Genomic DNA, 21,075 nt, shown 5'->3' with positions numbered 1-21,075 from the left:
GCTTTGACATGTACTCAGAAATTAGCTGGACTTCTAGAAATCAATACTTTATTGACTTTCTTACCAAAGTTCAGATTTCTGATATGAGATGCTTTGATAAAACTCTATCAAAGTCATACACCTTTCCTTAGATAGCATGCATGTGTGTCTAAACAATTTCAGAACTATGAAAAGGGATGTCGTAATCATAGTCTCAATTGTTTAGACCTTTTGCCATCAGCTTCAAATCTACTTGGTGGAAGTGTTTCCTCACCATCATTTTCATGAATCGGAGAGAAACCTTATGACCCTTAGATTTTATGGTGTATGTGTTCTTATCCATGTGAATCGTGAAAACCATAGTCATAAGACAAGGATAATGACAAATCCAAACTCATATGGACTGAACTTATGTAATCTTAACTTCTTGCCACCTAGCAGTACAGGGCCTGCCATTGCTTCCAAGTTGTTATGCAACCAATTGAGAACTTTCAGAACTACTATGCAAAGCCAACTTTAACTGGAATGGGCACAGAATATGTCAACACGATAGGTTATAAACCTCAAGTCGTGTGCTAGTGAAGAACCTCAGGTTTTATTCTTGATTAGTTCTTGAAATTCTTTTTAGGATCTTTAAGACTCCCAATATCCTCTTGACATATAAGACTATCTTGCCAAATATTCAAGAGATAGTGCGGATTCTTTATCAAGACAAACACTTCACACAATTGGTCTTAGTTGGTCTTTGTTTTATCCAAAACATCACAACTTACCAATTTGAAATGTACAAGAGTAGGACACTTTTACTCTTACATTTGACAAGTGTTTTAAACCTTTCTTTAAGATATGTCACTCAAGTTACAATCTTGGAGTATGACTCTAAGAATTGTTTTGGAACAAAGTATGACTCATCTTCCTGATCTAACCATTTCAACAATTCATGACTCCTCTTCTTAGCCATAAGAATGCACTAAGATGACCTTTAGAGGACTAATTGTGATATGATTTCTAAATCATTAAGATGATCACAAACATGATACTAAAGTACTCTCCCATCTTTTCAGATTTGAGAAACTTTTATCTTTCTGCCTAATTTGATTTTTCCCATTCGTTCTGCCATACATTGAGACTTTTCCAATGTTTCAGAATTATACTTTAAACTTGTAAGTATAACCATATTTACTAAACTTTAGTAAATCAAATAGTCTTAACGAGCTTTGTGGTGGACATGACCAGTGCACAAGAATGTGTACTCGATCCCTTTAGTCCTTCACTTGACTCACACATCCATGTGAACAAGTAATTAGTCTTGATTTTCCAGTGCTTGAAAGTTCTCATTCATCATACTATTCAACTTGCATGACTCCAAGTTTTGGTCCAATTGAAACTTGGGTGATGAGGAACTTTCCTGATTTGGTAAATTTAGACACTACCACAAATGAAAGAATCAAATCCATTTTCCAATATTGCTGTCAGTGGAATCATATAAGCAACAATTTTCTACAAATGCCATTGTAAGGATACTTCAAATAAATAAAATTAAACAATTTTCTTTTTATTTTAAAACTTTGCGGAAAAACTTATCCTTACAATCCACATGGAAAATTGTTGTTATCTATTCCTTAGCAATATATCATAACTTCTTAAGTAACTGCTCAAAATTCTGATGTGATCGAAATCCACCTTCGCGATCAGAATCAGCATATACTTCCTTTAAGATTTCTCTCTATTCTTTGATTATTAAAACATCAACATATGACCCAGTCACATCATGTAATGAGGATCTCAGAATAGAACTTAACAGAGTTAGATAATGGGCTCTACCTAAAGTAGAGTCAAACTTATTGACTTTAACATCCTTAGGTAAATTTGGCAGCTTTGCAATCAACGGCCTTTCCTTTGGCAAAATAAACATATGGACCCTTTGGTAATGGGACTATCTCAGACTTAGCCTTTCTCTTTACCATTTGGTCAACCGGGTTGACTATGACCAATCCCTTTCCATTGGGAAGAGAATGCTTTTTCTGGATTTCCAGTGTCACCATTGTCACTGTCCATAAAGTTTTTGGGAAGTTGATCTTCTAATCAAATTTGCTTTACTATCGTTCCAAATCATTGCTGATTCAGCAGCACCAAGCAAATAGATATGATCATTAAGGTTCATGTCATAGTCTGTTTCATAGTAGTCCCAAAGGAAATCACTATGTGACTTAGAAAGTGATTGAACATCCAACTTTCTCAAGACTTTGACACCCAACTCTCCCGGCTTGTCAATATGTGACTTCATCTCTAAGATGTGATCACACATAGACCTTGCTTGCCATTAGGGCTTGAGTGACCTTAAACTTTTCAAGAACTTGTTGGTTAGGGAGAATAATTGGAGGAGGTGGAGGAAGAGAAGTATGACTTCCATGAGCCAAACTCGGGAAGTCATATTCATTAGGAAAGCTTGGTTTGGGAAGATCATTGTTGTCTAAACCAGACATCAACAATGGGAGAAATTCACGTAAAGTTGATTTAAGTCCTTAATATAACACCCAATATGATATATTAAGGCTAGGACCCAACAAACTATTTTATAACTTGGAAGAGGGATACCGTAATCCAAGCTATAAAATATTTGAAGGTAGGTGAATGACGATTCACCAATTTCCACCAAGATAAACGAAATGTATTATTAGGTTTTAATTGGTTTTGAAACTCCTAGATTCTTTTGAGATTCATTGAACTTTTCAATGGCATGTTTCAATCTCGAGTGTGCCCTTCAGGTTTTGTGACTGGGATGCCGAGGATCACAAAACAAGGTGTGAAGTAACCATGCAAATATACTTTACCCCTCAATCGATGTGCCGGTTAACCACACACGCTCCAACGATACTATGATAAACAATAAGTTACCTTTTGCCTACCTTGTTAAGTCCAGGTTAGTGTGCCGGTTAACCACACACGCTCCACTAACAGCTTAAACAAAGTGCAAAGTGTAATTTCATGGATTAGCACCTTATTCACATTTTCCTAAGTAACTAAGACTGAGAATTTATAAGTGTTTAGTTACTTAGTATTTATCATTATACTTATAATGAAGGGAGAATTATAGTCCTTGTCCTACCTGTTCGGCTAACGACCCTCCACCGGTCAAGGAAGCGGTGAGTGAGAGTGGACACCTATTAAACTGCCATTTTATAGGCAGTAACCTTATACCCCCCTTATAGACCGGTTTCGTGAATGAGGCCTACTAATGGTAAGACGACTTGCTCTTATACATATAATATATTAAACTTTTAATATTATAATAGTATAAGGGTGTATTTTAGACATTTAAAATACTTAATGGTTTAATCTATTAATTAAACTAGACTTTTAATTTAATTAAACTCAAACCGTATATTTATGGATTTAATAATACTCTTTTAATTAAACACTTTAATTAACTATTAATAAAGTCTATAAGAGTTAATTTGAACTATTCAACAAAACATCATAATTCCAATTATTAAACTCAAAATTAAAACCATTTAATTAATTGTTTAAGTTATAAACCCAAGAGTTTTAGAATTCAATTCTTTTTTTCATAATTTTTTTTTCTCAAATTCCAAAACTTGAGGGCAAGTTTTGTAATTCTTGAAAACCTTTGGATTCCATAACTTATGGAATTAATGGTGTTTTATGATGAAACTTTCCATGTTCCATAACTTAAGAACAAGTTATGGAATTCTTTAAAACATTAACACCAAATTTTGTAACTCCATAAAAACTTCGGATCAAATTTTTTTTTTAAAAAAAAAACTTTCATATCCATAACTTATGGAAGTTTCAAAAACCCTTAAGATCACAACTTTAAAAAAAACTTTTGAGCTCCAAAATTTTATGACAAAATATGTAACTCCTTAAAACATTTAGATCAAACTTTTAAAACTAATAAAATAATCATATCTTTTTATCTTTTACTAAGTTTGACCTAATTCAACTCATATAACAAATGATTCAAATTTTACAAATAATTCGTTTTTCACAAAACAAGTAATTATCTTAAAATTTGACAAACGTCATGTTTTTTTTTTCCTTTTTTTCAACTTGAAAATAAAACATTTGCATCAATATAACAGAAAACAACCCATGGCTCTGATACCACTGTTGGGTTTTGAGCATTTTAACACTCCTATGGTGTACATGCAACCCTATAAACCTTGGATCTACGTTTTCTCTATTATACATGCAAATATTAACTATTCCAAGGTTTCATCCTAACTAGCATATTATGAAGCACCTATACTACAAAGTTCTAGTTAGATGACATACCTTTTGATGTAGCTTGATGTCTTCAAGCTTTAAGAGCTTAGCCCCAATAGTGTGGAAGCCTCAAATGGAATCACAAATGACCAAAACACCTTGGAAGAACTTGAGAGAATATGTATGCACACTAAAATCGGCCCACTCTTATTTTCACACACTTGTGCCAATTTTGTGAGCCAATGACCCCATTATATATTATGGAGGATTAGGGTTACATCCATGTGAACCCTAATACCCATGACCTTTCATTTACATAGGATCCATGGGTTAGAAGCTCCATGGACCATCCATGAAAGCTTAGCCCAACCTAAATGAACTTGGCCCATTCCATATATATAAGAGTCCATATTTAATTAGTTCTTTTTGATCACTTAATTAATTCTAAATTAATTCTTGATCAATACTAATTAAATAATATGATTCCATATTAATATATTAGAACTTATAATATATTAATATAAATCATAAATATACTATTCTCAAAAGACTATCCATATAAATTGTGCCGGTGAAGTGCAACCCAAATGGACCATGCCGGGTCGGGTCAAGTACATACCAAATATAGTTATGGACTTAGACATTAATCCAACAAGAGCCTCCCAACTATTGTGTGTGTCCAACTTAACCCCTTTAACTATGCTCTCATGTCTAGAGTTATAAGTTATAAAAGGGGATCTTGATAAGTGGACACCATTTCTAGTAATTTTCGAAAAAGGAAACTTTGTGACTATTTTGCAAACTGTCAGGGACTATTTTGCAAACTGTCAGGGAGTATTTTGTAAATATTCAATATAAAAGTTTCGGTCAAGAAAATATCAAATAAAGCCTTTATGACAGAAATATTTGTATGTCATAATCTGCTGTCTAATAACCTCCAAGAACATAAGTAATGTTCTATATGTCATAAAACAGAAAATGCGTGTCATAACCGGCAGTTATAAATTTACATAAATTATAACTTGACACTTTTTCTCTTGACTAAAATGACTCATTTTTCAATAAACGAAAAGGAACGAACACGAGCACCTAGTTAACGAGCAGGATGAACGATATGGTACGAGAACGATATTTCTATTCAATGAGTACGAATTTCATTATTTATCTAACAAATAATGGATCTCTAACGACTACTCAAAAGGTTGTTAATATTCTAGTCAGACAAATATCAAAAGTACTTAAATATAAAAATATTAGTGTACGTCTAAGTCCTGTAAGGAGTTATAGCCAGAGTCTCCTCGAGGGAGAGCGGGAATTTGTGTATAGATCTATACGGGGTTGACATCCCGCACCTTCGTTGTTCGCTACAGCTAGACATGCCAGTCTAGGGTGACAAATGTGTTATCCAAACCGAGGGCGCCTGAGAAATGCCAAAACAGGCAATTCGTCAGATTAGTATGGTTATAATGACTCACTAGAATATGTTATGTCATCTAGAAATTTATGTAAGGAAAAACCTCATAAATAAATTTTTGGCACGTTGTGTTGACCGTCCTATACATGATAAGTGATGGTCCGCATTTGTTGCATTGACTGTCCATCTACATCGCGTAGAATGTCCACAATAGCCATGTTGATTCTTTCTCCTAACAAGTATAGAGTCGTACTACTGCTATTTTTTACAAATTAAAAAGCGTAGGACTCTATGGAAAACATTTGTAAACGGTTTTGATAACGATAAACTAGCCCACACATATACATAGTTGGAAACTAGAACTTACGATTATTTTATAGCAGAAAATATAGGATTTTCTGGGGAAAACGATTTTCTACGATTTCGATAACGATAAACTAGAACTTACGAATATTTTATAGCAGAAAATATAGGATTTTATGGAGAGAACGATTTTTCTACGATTTCGATAACGATAAACTAGAACGCACATTCAATTTTACTCGATAAGAGGAACAAGATTTTCAACCATATTTCCTTTTTGAAAATAAGAGATTTTTCTGGAAACGGTTGATTTTTACTATTCAAAAGAACTATTCTCGGACACAACTCGCTTTCAAAAATTACAATACTTTTCAAAGATCACTCCTTATAAGGATGAACAAAAGTAATGACATGCACACATATATCCATGATTTTCAAGGCAAGACTTCAAACGATTTCATAGAAAATATCGGATTTTCTGAAAGTACAATACGAACGACTCTAAACAAATGTAAACGATTTTATACAAAAATGCTTATGAACTCATCAAATTTTTAGTTGACGCTTTTCAAAACGACTTGTATTCTCAGGGATCTAGTAAGCAGGTAACGAAGGACGCGGATGCAGGACAATTTAGTTGTAGCTTGGAATTTTCTACTTATGTCTCTTTTGTGTAACTCGAAGAACAAATACAAAATGTAAACAATGTAAGTTTGTTATCTCAATGTATGATGTTTGAATTGCTCTATTTCATTTATATTCAATTCTTATGATATTGCACAATGAAGTCACCCGCCTCCGGACGTTTCCGTCGTCTGGTCCGGGGGTGTGACATATTGGTATCAGAGCATTGTTTATAGTGAACTGGTATATCTAGTCATACAAGATATACAACTATAAATACAATGGGACTAAAACACACACTGCTTAAAAGTATGCTTTAAAAAGATAAGTATTTTATAAAAGTATACATATCTACTAACACAGTATCATAACGAGAAGAAACCAAAAGTCACTAAAGGTTTAACACTATAGTGAAACCTGGGCAGTTATGTAATCATATCTGGGATAAATATTGCCTGATCAACTATATTTATTTGAGATATGACAAACATGTGCTTGGGAGTGATGGTGATGTTGCAACAAACCTAAAACCTACCAACGATGAGTACAAGAGAATACTAGAATCGAACATCAAGTTTAAAATACTATAGGAGTATTTTAGGACACTATAAACCCCTCCCACACCTAAATTTTCCCCGTATATCTCGTACCTCGATTCTCGCACAAACAAGTAATTGAAATTCCTCGTCAAGACTTATACTACCCTGTCACGGTAAATTACAAATGGGGCAAAGAGAGACCAGAAGAAGTCCATGAGGAAAAACCCAGAAGTAAATCCCAAGGAATACCAAGAGATGAATCGTGAACGGGAGAATTTCGACTAAGGGCCAGACAAGGATGAAAGCGCCGAGGGAACTCATAGCAAGCTTATTCCTATTGGCAGAAGACCCTTTCACCTTTCTCTTCCCAGATACATAAACACCCCATATAGGTACTTCTGGAACAGACATACCTAGAAACAAAATGATACCCACGCAAAAACAAGTTGAGGAATTGGCTCCTATCCAATTTAGGGCGTACCTTCATAAAAGACAATCTGATCCACAATCGACGTGCACCGAACTCCGATAGCCAACGCCCTCACGAATTAGACATCTGTTTAAACTACAAGTAACCCAAAGTGACTCCCGGTTTCCAACCCTCTGTCATGGAGTAATGGAGACCATAAACAAAGCCTGGTATATGGGAATGTAAATCCGATCCCCCACGAGTAACAAGAACGCCATTCCAAATGCCTTACGAGACCCACAAGTAGGACCATAAAACTATACAGACCATGTTCACTCCTTAAATGGGGAAATGGTCATTTGGAGACCGCAACTCATAGCAATCAAGGCTAGGACAGCCTTAGCAGCGTAAGGAACACAAAAAGGGCACTCATAGTATAAGTAAAATGGCCAAGCACTTTGTGCGCCAAAAGAGGATCACTACACTACTCGCCTTAGGTTCATAATGCCCTTAATCGCAACCAGTAGTAGTAAACCAAGAGGAGTACATCCTCCAACAATCCATACAACCGAATCCGTTAACTATAGTGCTAGCTAAGTACTATTTTGACGGACTTTACATCAGACAATACCTGTTCCCACTCAATACTATAACTGCATCATGGGGATGTAGGTTGACACAATTAGCACCAGTACATTAAGATTACACGAGTAAACTCAGTTGAAACTAACTACGAGTACTCACAAGCTCACTTTGCGTGTGCAACAGAGTTATGTCTTCTCATGAAGATAACCAGTACCCGACCATGCACCGGTCCTACAAATAGACTCCACCACATTCCAAGCCACTGTAACAGCTATCGTGGCAGCCGTCATGGCATACTTCAATGCCAATGACACAAGCGAAGTTGGAAGCAGTGTCAGTAACTTCAACCGTAACAATAACCAAGGAAACCAACGAAGAACAACTCACCCATGCACTTAAAAACCTAAACCTAAGAACAAGAAACGAAAGTTCGGGAACGAAAAAGGAGGTAGTTCGACTCAGAGTTTTACTAAAAGACAACAACAGGGATCAGTCCCTACCCCTAACCCTACTCCTCCCCCATCGAGACAATCATACCTTGGGAGCAATCCACCCTGCAACAAGTGCAAATACCATTATTGGGGAGCCTGCCAGACATTTCGTTGCAAAAGGTGCAACAAGATGGGGCACACCTACCGCTACTGTAGGGCCCCGGCCCCACGCGTTGCCCCAACCCGCAACCCAGAAGTAAGTTCAGTTTGCCATAAGTGCGGTGCAACAGGACATCTCAAGAGAGATTGTCCAGTGGAGATGACTAACGAAGGAGTCGACAACTAGACAGGAGTTGACGACAAGGAACCCTACCATAGCTTTTGGTATGTTCCACGATAAACTTAAACATCGATCTATCACAAAAGTTTTTGTCAATTAAAAACATAATCCAAAAACTATGGTCTCGTTAGGGCAAATCCTGTAAATTACGGGAAGCTAGGTATCCTTGCGAATGGACCATGATGGTCCCATATGAACATTAGTATCACCTATGGTTAGGATTCCGCAAACTAAGACCGTGCGATTCCGCCTTACTTTCTGCCCCTGGGCTGAATAACGAGTAGGACAGAACCCCACAGTCAACCATCTCTAAAGATCCTAAGATCTTAAGTATGTACGGTTAGGTCACATCCATCTATAGCGGAAGGACCTGGCAGAATTCGGATTACGAATTCCCTTGCCTTATAAAAGCGCCTTTGTGTCGCTAAAACACCTAACAAATAGAAACGAGATAGCCCAATGGTAACAACGAAAACGAAACTAGAAACGATAAGAACACAAACACTCGAACACCTAACAAACAGAAACGAGATAGCCCAATGGTAACAACGAAAACGAAACTAGCAACGATAAGAACACAAACACTAGAACACCTAACAAGCAGAAACGAGATAGACCCAATGGTAGTAACGAAAACGAAACTAGCAACGATAAGAACACGAACACTAGAACACCTAACAAGCAGAAATAAGATAGACCCAATGGTAACAACGAAAACAAAACTAGCAACGATAAGAACGTGAACATAGAACACCCTGTCATTACTAGCAACCGATACTCCTCAATCGATGTAACAACAAGGAGTCCAATGTCATCAGCTGACACGGACAGGCTTGATCCTCACCTTACAAACCTCGAGCTCTACCAATATACTTTCGTCCTACTCCACCGGGTAATGAAACTCTTTCAGCCGGTAACGACAAACCCCTAGCAACCAGACACCTAAGTCCTGGTGTAAGAAATGCCACACACTCTTCCCTAGCCCCGATAAAGATTTAAAAATCAAGGAGCAAAAGGCATTAAGGGAATTCGAAAGGCTTTCAACCTTCCTCCAAAGATTCCCAAAACCTCTTGGAAATCTCAACCATGTGCTAAGTAGAGATAGAATCACCCCGACTCCTGGAACCACCCCAATAACCAAACACCCGATACCACTTAGAACAATCACAAGAACAGATAGTGTCTGATCGCAAGATCGACATAATAGATAAGGGAAACATCAGACCTAGTCCCTAACCACAGGAAGCACCTGTCTAACTCATAAGGGAGAAAGACGAAATTACCATAGGCACCACCGACTACGAATAAGCCAAACAAACCCATCCTCAAGGATCGATACTCCCTACCCCCGAATCGGAGACATGTTCAACCAACAATGAGGACTGGCAGAGGCCGACCTACCATTAACTCTGGAAAACTATAAGAAGAAAACCCCCAAGATAATCCAATACTCATAAGGTTAACTACACCACTCGCAAATGCAACCTTGGTGACCATAGTACCAACTCCTAAGACCCAGAATACTCTACTTCTAGGACACCAGGATTTCGATCCCTAGAAGACCATTCAAAAGGTCTCGCCAAGAAAGGGCCCGATAAGTCATAGTCTCCGATTAACCAAAGGAACCAAGTTAGGACATTTCTCGTTTCATGGGCTCAGCACTCATAAGTGTAAGACCACCGAAACTCTAGAAATTCCACCTGTCAAGGTCAAGGTAAACACGAACCCACGTCCCGAAGAAAAGCATGTGTGATGACATTGATAAGGTTTGGGATACCCACTTACTTTTAAACGAGTAATCATATAACAACAACTACCACTCGAACATAGGAGTTGCCCCCTCGAGGTCTTGTATGGCCAGAGGTGCAGATCATCCTCTGTTAGGCTGAGATGGGAGATACCCAGCCAACAAAATGACAAACGCCGAATAGCACACTCACTAGACCCGAGATTACTCGAGAAACCACAAGAAGGGTAGTCAAAACCCAAATACGACCTCAAACATTGTAACACCGACAAAGGAACTATGTAGATAACATCTTAAAACCTTGAAATCCCAAGTAGGGATCAGGGTATTATTTAAGAACTCCTCTCGAGGAAGAGTAACTCGAATCAAAAGGAAAAGTCAACTAAACTACCGATGCACCAGACCCTTCGAGATCCTCACACGAATCGGTCCAGGTAACCTACGAACTCCAACTACCCTCCAAGCTTAGTAACATACACCCTGTGTTCAATGTGTCGAAGCTAGAAAGAGTCTGTCCGGCAAGAACCTTTCCAGTCCCACTAGAAAAGGTTTAGTGAACTAAAACCTCCTAATCATTAATCTGCCTATCGACACAATGAGCGGAAAAGTTAAGTACACAAAACAAAACCGCATCCCGATTGTGAAGCTTCGAGAGAACGCTAGGCGTGAACCGGAATTCACTTGGGAGTGCGAAAACCAAATAAATCGAAAGTACCTTCATCTATTCCCATATTCATGAGTCTATCTTTTGAAAGAATTTCGGGACGAAATTCCATCTAACGGGGGGATGATGTCACACCTAGCCTTTTTGGCTAGGAAATTCCGACGGCAAGTAAGCAAGTACTATTGTGAGACTTGTGCTAACACTTCTAAGTATACAATATGAGTTCCTAATGAGCCATGAAGTGTTAGAATGAAAACTCTCCAAGTATGTGAAATCTCTCCCAATTCTCTCCAAGTATGTGAAACCTCTCCCAATTCTCTCCAAGTATGTGAAACCTCTCCCAATTCTCTCCAAGTATGTGAAATCTCTCCCAAATCTCTCCAAGAATAGTGAATCTCTCCTAAATCTCTCCAAGAATGCGAAATCTCTCCAAGAATAGTGAATCTCTCCCCAATCTCCCCAAGAATAGTGAATCTATCCCAAATCTCTCTAAGTATGCGAAATCTCTCCGAGAATAGTGAATCTTTCCCAAATCTCTCCAAGTATGCTAAATCTCTCCAAGAATAGTGAATCTCTCCCAAATCTCTCCCATATGTGAAATCTCTCCAAGTATGTGAAATCTCTCCACATATCTCAAATCTCTCTCAAATGTCCTAAGTACCTTCCTGAGTCGAAAACAGCTCAAAACCGGAAGAGGAAACCCCAAAAGGACTCTTTTGGTTCGGAACCTCTTGGTCCAGAACCCTCTTCGTCCGGACTCCTCTTGGTCCTGAACCCTCTTGGTCCGGAACCCTCTTGGTCCGGAATGCCTTAGTTCACTCCGGAACCCCCTTCCTACTTCAGACCCTCTGATGACGTAGAGAGAAGCCTCTCATCCGGAAACCCTTGAATCCAATCCGGAAATTAGAAGCTACTCCGAACACTCTCGCATCGCTTCGGAACCTCCTAGCCGGCTTGGCACCTCGGTCCGGACTGCTGGCTGCGCCCTGACTCGCCCAGCGCCTTCGGAACTCCTCCTGATGACTCCGGAAAGTGCTGTTTGCTTCGGAAATATGCTCCCTACTCCAGACCTCGCATTTTTACTCCGGAAATTCCATAAGGACTTCGGAATTCGCATAATGGCTCCAAAATTTACCTTTTAGCTCCGGATTTTGGACTATTCCGAACTTCTTCATCATTTTAGGACATTTTGACGCCGGAAATCACACCAAACTCTCATTTTTCCTATCCTAAACCCCTTAAACCCCTATTTTATGCTACAATTAATTATTTTAAGCATATTTTTCATAAAAATAAATGTTTGAGATTTAGCAAAACTTTATCCTAAATCAAGGAAAGGACAAAGGGAATGACTTTGTGATTTGATGAAATTCCTCATTTCCCATGCAAATCACAGTATCCCATGCTTTACCCACCAAATATCCATGCATGGACCACCAGATCCCCATGCATCAAAGATTCCTTCCTTTTCTTATACTCCAAAACCACGACAGTAAGGGAGTTTAGACTCCACTTTCTCTCTCACTTTTCCCATTTTTCTCTCAAAAACTCATCTTCAAGCAAGAACAGGGGATCTTGCTGAAAGGAAATTTCTCAACTTCTTCCTGGGAAATTTTAAGGTAAATTCCTCCACTCACCTAATATTTTATTATATTTCAAGATGAATCCATATTATTTTATTCATAATAATATGTGATGATCATCCTTAGGAAAGCATCCCTCCCAGGGAAGTTCCTCATCTCAGCAAGAGTTTAAGCTTGAGATCTTCACTCCATAACTCCAAGCAACTCCTCAACTAACTCAAGGTGAGCTTCATACCCCACCTTCTTCAATGTTTTAACGTTTTTGGGGGAGAGTACAAGTCAAATCTTGCCTAGATTATTAAATCATTGCATATATACGTATGTTTGTATGTGTGTGTGAAATATTATTAAATTATTATTTAGTAATATACTCATGAACGAAGGATTTCTAAATTTCATAAAGAACAGAGGATACTTTGTACAAAAGAGCCTCCCAACTATTGTGTGTGTCCAATTTAACCCCTTTAACTATGCTCTCATGTCTAGAGTTATAAGTTATAAAAGGGGATCTTGATAAGTGGACACCATTTCTAGTCATTTTCGAAAAAGGAAACTTTGTGACTATTTTGCAAACTGTCAGGGAGTATTTTGTAAATATTCAATATAAAAGTTTGGGTCAAGAAAATATCGAATAGAGCCTTTATGACAGAAATATTTGTATGTCATAAGCTGCTGTCAAAGAACCTCCAAGAACATAAGTAATGTTCTATATGTCATAAAACAGAAAATGCGTGTCATAACCGGCAGTTATAAATTTACATAAATTATAACTTGACACTTTTTCTCTTGACTAAAATGACTCATTTTTCAATAAACGAAAAGGAACGAACACGAGCACCTAGTTAACGAGCACGATGAACGATATGGAACGAGAACGATATTTCTATTCAATGAGTACGAATTTCATTATTTATCTAACAAATAATGGATCTCTAACGACTGCTCAAAAGGTTGTTAATATTCTAGTTAGACAAATCTCAAAAGTACCTAAATATAAAAATATTAGTGTACGTCTAAGTCCTGTAAGGAGTTATAGCCAGAGTCTCCTGGAGGGACAGCGGGAATTTGTCTATAGATCTATACGGGGTTGACATCCCGCACCTTCTCTGTTCGCTACAGCTAGACAGGCCAGTCTAGGGTGACAAATGTGTTATCCAAACCGAGGGCGCCTGAGAAACGCCAAAACAGGCACTTCGTCAGATTAGTATGGTTATAACGCCAAAACTTTGCGGAAAAACTTATCCTTACAATCCACATGGAAAATTGTTGTTATCTATTCCTTAGCAATATATCATAACTTCTTAAGTAACTGCTCAAAATTCTGATGCGATTGAAATCCACCTTCGCGATCAGAATCAGCATATACTTCCTTTAAGATTTCTCTCTATTCTTTGATTATTAAAACATCAACATGTGACCCAGTCACATCATGTAATGAGGATCTCAGAATAGAACTTAACAGAGTTAGATAATGGGCTCTACCTAAAGTAGAGTCAAACTTATTGACTTTAACATCCTTAGGTAAATTTGGCAGCTTTGCAATCAACGGCCCTTCCTTTGGCAAAATAAACATATGGACCCTTTGGTAATAGGACTATCTCAGACTTAGCCTTTCTCTTTACCATTTGGTCAACCGGGTTGACTATGGCCAATCCCTTTCCATTGGGAAGAGAATGCTTTTTCTGGATTTCCAGTGTCACCATTGTCACTGTCCATAAAGTTTTTGGGAAGTTGATCTTCTAATCAAATTTGCTTTACTATCGTTCCAAATCATTGCTGATTCAGCAGCACCTAGCAAATAGATATGATCATTAAGGTTCATGTCATAGTCTGTTTCATAGTAGTCCTAAAGGAAATCACTATGTGACTTAGAAAGTGATTGAACATCCAACTTTCTCAAGACTTTGACACCCAACTCTCCCGGCTTGTCAATATGTGACTTCATCTCTAAGATGTGATCACACATAGACCTTGCTTGCCATTAGGGCTTGAGTGACCTTGAACTTGTTGGTTAGGGAGAATAATTGGAGGAGGTGGAGGAAGAGAAGTATGACTTCCATGAGCCAAACTCGGGAAGTCATATTCATTAGGAAAGCTTGGTTTGGGAAGATCATTGTTGTCTAAACCAGACATCAACAATGGGAGAAATTCACGTAAAGTTGATTTAAGTCCTTAATATAACACCCAATATGATATATTAAGGCTAGGACCCAACAAACTATTTTATAACTTGGAAGAGGGATGCCGTAATCCAAGCTATAAAATATTTGAAGGTAGGTGAATGACGATTCACCAATTTCCACCAAGATAAACGAAATGTATTATTAGGTTTTAATTGGTTTTGAAACTCCTAGATTCTTTTGAGATTCATTGAACTTTTCAATGGCATGTTTCAATCTCGAGTGTGCCCTTCAGGTTTTGTGACTGGGATGCCGAGGATCACAAAACAAGGTGTGAAGTAACCATGCAAATATACTTGGTACCCTTAATATTTACCCCTCAATCGATGTGCCGGTTAACCACACACGCTCCAACGATACTATGATAAACATTAAGTTACCCTTTGCCTACCTTGTTAAGTGCAGGTTAGTGTGCCGGTTAACCACACACGCTCCACTAACAGCTTAAACAAAGTGCAAAGTGTAATTTCATGGATTAGCACCTTATTCACATTTTCCTAAGTAACTAAGACTGAGAATTTATAAGTGTTTAGTTACTTAGTATTTATCATTATACTTATAATGAAGGGAGAATTATAGTCCTTGTCCTACCTGTTCGGCTAACGACCCTCCACCGGTCAAGGAAGCGGTGAGTGAGAGTGGACACCTATTAAACTGCCATTTTATAGGCAGTAACCTTATACCCCCCTTATAGACCGGTTTCGTGAATGAGGCCTACTAATGGTAAGACGACTTGCTCTTATACATATAATATATTAAACTTTTAATATTATAATAGTATAAGGGTGTATTTTAGACATTTAAAATACTTAATGGTTTAATCTATTAATTAAACTAGACTTTTAATTTAATTAAACTCAAACCGTATATTTATGGATTTAATAATACTCTTTTAATTAAACACTTTAATTAACTATTAATAAAGTCTATAAGAGTTAATTTGAACTATTCAACAAAACATCATAATTCCAATTATTAAACTCAAAATTAAAACCATTTAATTAATTGTTTAAGTTATAAACCCAAGAGTTTTAGAATTCAATTCTTTTTTTCATAATTTTTTTTTCTCAAATTCCAAAACTTGAGGGCAAGTTTTGTAATTCTTGAAAACCTTTGGATTCCATAACTTATGGAATTAATGGTGTTTTATGATGAAAGTTTCCATGTTCCATAACTTAAGAACAAGTTATGGAATTCTTTAAAACATTAACACCAAATTTTGTAACTCCATAAAAACTTTGAATCAAATTTTTTTTTTAAAAAAAAACTTTCATATCCATAACTTATGGAAGTTTCAAAAACCCTTAAGATCACAACTTTAAAAAAAACTTTTGAGCTCCAAAATTTTATGACAAAATATGTAACTCCTTAAAACATTTAGATCAAACTTTTAAAACTAATAAAATAATCATATCTTTTTATCTTTTACTAAGTTTGACCTAATTCAACTCATATAACAAATGATTCAAATTTTACAAATAATTCGTTTTTCACAAAACAAGTAATTATCTTAAAATTTGACAAACGTCGTGTTTTTTTTTCCTTTTTTTTCAACTTGAAAATAAAACATTTGCATCAATATAACAGAAAACAACCCATGGCTCTGATACCACTGTTGGGTTTTGAGCATTCTAACACTCCTATGGTGTACATGCAACCCTATAAACCTTGGATCTACGTTTTCTCTATTATACATGCAAATATTAACTATTCCAAGGTTTCATCCTAACTAGCATATTATGAAGCACCTATACTACAAAGTTCTAGTTAGATGACATACCTTTTGATGTAGCTTGATGTCTTCAAGCTTTAAGAGCTTAGCCCCAATAGTGTGGAAGCCTCAAATGGAATCACAAATGACCAAAACACCTTGGAAGAACTTGAGAGAATATGTATGCACACTAAAATCGGCCCACTCTTATTTTCACACACTTGTGCCAATTTTGTGAGCCAATGACCCCTTTATATATTATGGAGGATTAGGGTTACATCCATGTGAACCCTAATACCCATGACCTTTCATTTACATAGGATCCATGGGTTAGAAGCTCCATGGACCATCCATGAAAGCTTAGCCCAACCTAAATGAACTTGGCCCATTCCATATATATAAGAGTCCATATTTAATTAGTTCTTTTTGATCACTTAATTAATTCTAAATTAATTCTTGATCAATACTAATTAAATAATATGATTCCATATTAATATATTAGAACTTATAATATATTAATATAAATCATAAATATACTATTCTCAAAAGACTATCCATATAAATTGTGCCGGTGAAGTGCAACCCAAATGGACCATGCCGGGTCGGGTCAAGTACATACCAAATATAGTTATGGACTTAGACATTAATCCAACAAGAGCCTCCCAACTATTGTGTGTGTCCAACTTAACCCCTTTAACTATGCTCTCATGTCTAGAGTTATAAGTTATAAAAGGGGATCTTGATAAGTGGACACCATTTCTAGTAATTTTCGAAAAGGAAACTTTGTGACTATTTTGCAAACTGTCAGGGAGTATTTTGTAAATATTCAATATAAAAGTTTTGGTCAAGAAAATACTAAATAGAGCCTTTATGACAGAAATATTTGTATGTCATAAGCTGCTGTCTAATAACCTCCAAGAACATAAGTAATGTTCTATATGTCATAAAACAGAAAATGCGTGTCATAACCGGCAGTTATAAATTTACATAAATTATAACTTGACACTTTTTCTCTTGACTAAAATGACTCATTTTTCAATAAACGAAAAGGAACGAACACGAGCACCTAGTTAACGAGCACGATGAACGATATGGTACGAGAACGATATTTCTATTCAATGAGTACGAATTTCATTATTTATCTAACAAATAATGGATCTCTAACGACTGCTCAAAAGGTTGTTAATATTCTAGTCAGACAAATATCAAAAGTACTTAAATATAAAAATATTAGTGTACGTCTAAGTCCTGTAAGGAGTTATAGCCAGAGTCTCCTCGAGGGAGAGCGGGAATTTGTGTATAGATCTATACGGGGTTGACATCCCGCACCTTCGTTGTTCGCTACAGCTAGACATGTCAGTCTAGGGTGACAAATGTGTTATCCAAACCGAGGGCGCCTGAGAAATGCCAAAACAGGCAATTCGTCAGATTAGTATGGTTATAATGACTCACTAGAATATGTTATGTCATCAAGAAATTTATGTAAGGAAAAACCTCATAAATAAATTTTTGGCACGTTGTGTTGACCGTCCTATACATGATAAGTGATGGTCCGCATTTGTTGCATTGACTGTCCTTCTACACCGCGTAGAATGTCCACAATAGCCATGTTGATTCTTTCTTCTAACAAGTATAGAGTCGTACTACTGCTATTTTTTACAAATTAAAAAGCGTAGGACTCTATGGAAAACATTTGTAAACGGTTTTGATAACGATAAACTAGCCCACACATATACATAGTTGGAAACAAGAACTTACGATTATTTTATAGCAGAAAATATAGGATTTTCTGGGGAAAACGATTTTCTACGATTTCGATAACGATAAACTAGAACTTACGAATATTTTATAACAGAAAATATAGGATTTTCTGGAGAGAATGATTTTTCTACGATTTCGATAACGATAAACTAGAACGCACATTCAATTTTACTCGATAAGAGGAACAAGATTTTCAACCATATTTCCTTTTTGAAAATAAGAGATTTTTCTGGAAACGGTTGATTTTTACTATTCAAAAGAACTATTCTCGGACACAACTCGCTTTCAAAAATTACAATACTTTTCAAAGATCACTCCTTATAAGGATGAACAAAAGTAATGACATGCACACATATATCCATGATTTTCAAGGCAAGACTTCAAACGATTTCATAGAAAATATCGGATTTTCTGAAAGTACAATACGAACGACTCTAAACAAATGTAAACGATTTTATACAAAAATGCTTATGAACTCACCAACTTTTTAGTTGACACTTTTCAAAACGACTTGTATTCTCAGGGATCTAGTAAGCAGGTAACGAGGGACGCGGATGCAGGACTATTTAGCTGTAGCTTGGAATTTTCTACTTATGTCTCTTTTGTGTAACTCGAAGAACAAATACAATATGTAAACAATGTAAGTTTGTTATCTCAATGTATGATGTTTGGATTGCTCTGTTTCATTTATATTCAATTGTTATGATATTGCACAATGAAGTCACCCGCCTCCAGACGTTTCTGTCGTCTGGTCCGGGGGTGTGACACATAAGGAACTCGACGTTATGTTAGTGACCGGTTAGGTCTGTATGTATATGGTTTTATGATGAATATAGGTGGTAGAGTTGTGACAGTGATCCGAGAGTGGAGGCTATCACTTCAGTGCGTCAGTTGTGAGGTGAGTTATCCTCAGTATATCAACAGGCCGACCCTTTATGTATTTGTATCTGGATTATGGCATGATATGTTTATTGATTACATCCTGGTAGTTAGGATGGTGATATGATTATGCATAGTGACCTGGTTATAGGATGATGTTATGTTAGTGACCGGTTAGGTCTGTATCCCGGTTATTGAGATGTTGCTATGATTAGTTATCTGTTAGATCAGTTTGACTGTTATATGATATGAGCTAGCGTATGATATTTATGTGCACATGTTTGTTTGGTTGGGGGTTGGGTTGAGGAGGTACTGCTTTGTGTTGTAGGCCAACATTCCCGACGAGCGTTCTGGATAGGCTGTAGGCCCTGCGAGGCGGTCCAGTTATGTCGAATGCTCGGGAGCGGTCCAGATAGGTTGTAGGCCCTGCGAGGCGGTCCAGTCAGGCTGAAGGATCATTATCCATGTTGTTCTGTATTTGTTGATATGATATGATTATGGTTATATGAGGTTGGTATTTTTGGGGGGTAACTCACTAAGCTTTCGGGCTTACAGTTTTAGTTTATTGTTTCAGGTTCAGCGGATGGCCGAGGGAAGGTGAAGGCATGACCGTATACTTCCTCGATTGATGATTATGATTTCTGGGAACTCTGATGTATAAACCATTTTGAAAACAAATTGTAATAATTGAATGGTTTCAAATGATTTAAAAAGTTTTAAATTGGCTCGAATTTTATGGGTGTTACAAGTTGGTATCAGAGCCTTGGTTTGAGTGAATTGGAGGAACACTCGTGTGAATCCAGTCTCAAATCAAGGAAAGATTTTCAAAATGATTTTAAATGGTTTTCAAAATAAGTAAAAGAGGATGCGAAGTGTACGATCAGCCGGAGCCAGTAAATAGACTCCAAAATACCATACTTTTATTTGATATTGTGATATGTTATAACAACATGCTAGTACTACGCTAGGGATCTTCAGGAATTGCAGGACAGGATTGCCTGATTACATGATCCCTGCTAGCCTAGGGTTTCCTTTATATGAGATTGACATCATTACTGTAGTTGTTTAGTGTATGCATCACGGTTATACATAACTAATATCTGATAGCCTGAGAATGTTTGATTTGGCCTGATGTTATGTTCTTGTCTGATTGGGGGCTTAGGGTAGGGTTAGATATTCGAAAGTCTATAAGGTCCAGCGTTATGTATGTCTAGCATACACTAGTGCTGCAGGGTTGGTGGAAGTTTCATGGATGAGTGGATTGCGTGGGACCGGTAGGTCAGTTATGAGATATTTAAGTTTCCTCTAGGAGTGAGGATTAAGCGCTCACTATGTCTATGTATATTGTTAGGGTGTTGTGGTGACACTTGAGACAAATATGGGTAGGTGTGGAAGGTAGTATGGTCCCGTACTACTGAAAGCACAAGACCCATACACGTAGCAAGGAAGTCACAACCCCTGGGGTTTAGTTGGAAGTTGTTTCCCTGTTATGGTACGGATTATTCGAGACGTTTTGAGATCGGATCCGGATCAGGATAGAGAACTGGCAGCCAGGATAGGCCAGTATTGTCAGAGGATCGTGTCAGGGAGATCATCCGGGAGGAGGTGATCGAGATCGTTCGGGGATAGATTCCGGGGATGATTGGATCTTTCAAGACCGCCATGGTTGAGTATTTTGCCGAGCGCCATGCATCCA

Source organism: Lactuca virosa, chromosome 4 (genome assembly GCF_052849685.1).
Source record: "Lactuca virosa cultivar CGN04683 chromosome 4, Lactuca_virosa_CGN04683_v6, whole genome shotgun sequence".
NCBI classification, from domain to species: Eukaryota; Viridiplantae; Streptophyta; class Magnoliopsida; order Asterales; family Asteraceae; genus Lactuca; species Lactuca virosa.
This window is presented reverse-complemented; position numbering follows the sequence as displayed.